This window comes from Nannospalax galili, unplaced genomic scaffold (genome assembly GCF_000622305.1).
Source record: "Nannospalax galili isolate Female #2095 unplaced genomic scaffold, S.galili_v1.0 scaffold512, whole genome shotgun sequence".
Classification (NCBI taxonomy): domain Eukaryota; kingdom Metazoa; phylum Chordata; class Mammalia; order Rodentia; family Spalacidae; genus Nannospalax; species Nannospalax galili.
This window is the reverse complement of record NW_008331992.1, coordinates 1,164,269-1,165,077: the sequence shown is the minus strand read 5'-3', so window position 1 is coordinate 1,165,077 and position 809 is coordinate 1,164,269. Positions and strand designations below refer to the sequence as shown.

At 43.1% G+C, this 809-nt stretch overlaps 1 pseudogene; it reads right to left on the bottom strand.

Moving 5' to 3' along the window:
* Positions 1 to 294: 294 nt before the first annotated feature.
* LOC108490516 overlaps positions 295 to 809 on the bottom strand; it is a 4,096-nt pseudogene continuing 3,581 nt past the window's right edge.

Sequence of the window (809 nt, the reverse complement as noted above, 5' to 3'; positions counted from 1 at the left end):
TTTGGGTATATGCCAAGGAGTGGTATAACTGGGTCAAATGGTAGGCTCATTTATAGATTTCTATTTTTTAGCCTTTTAAATGAGTTGGTTTAATTCAAGATGATACAGAATTCAAAGTACAGTTAAGATGGAACAACAGACTCTGTCAGGATTCCAGGCTGGATTTAGTTAAAATTCACAGCTGAGGTGGGAGTAAGCTCAATGGAAACTATAGACAGTGAGCCATTGTATAATTTTTTTGAACAAAAGTTTATTACAATGTACAACAGGCTCCAGGACAACACTTTAATCTAGTTATAGGTGGCAAAAGATGTTATGGCAGGGAACCCAGATGTTTAAATAGGAATGCAAGAGGGTCACCATCACCTCAGGAATACGAAGAGCTGGCTTTCTGCCAGATTTCCTCATTCCACCTGTGGCCAGGGACCCTCCCCGCGGCTTCCCTTTCAGCTCCTCGAGTTTCTTCTGCTCCTCTTTTGTTTCTGCTTGAAAGCCTTGTCCTCCTCATCCATCTCCTTGGCATCCTTCTTGGGCTGTTTCAGGGCTTCTTCTTGCTACCTTCACGGCCCAACGTGGCGCCTGCGGCCCCTTCCCCAAACCCTCAATTTGTAGATTTTTAAGAGTTCGCCACACTGCTTTCCATAGGGGTTGAACAATTTGCAGCCCCACCAGCAATGGATGAGTGTTCCCCTTTCCCTACATCCTCTCCAACATTTAGTATCATTTGTTCTCTTGTTCTTAGCCAGTCTGATTGGGGTAAGATGAAATCTTAAAAGTGGTTTTAATTTGCATTTCCCTAATTATTAGTG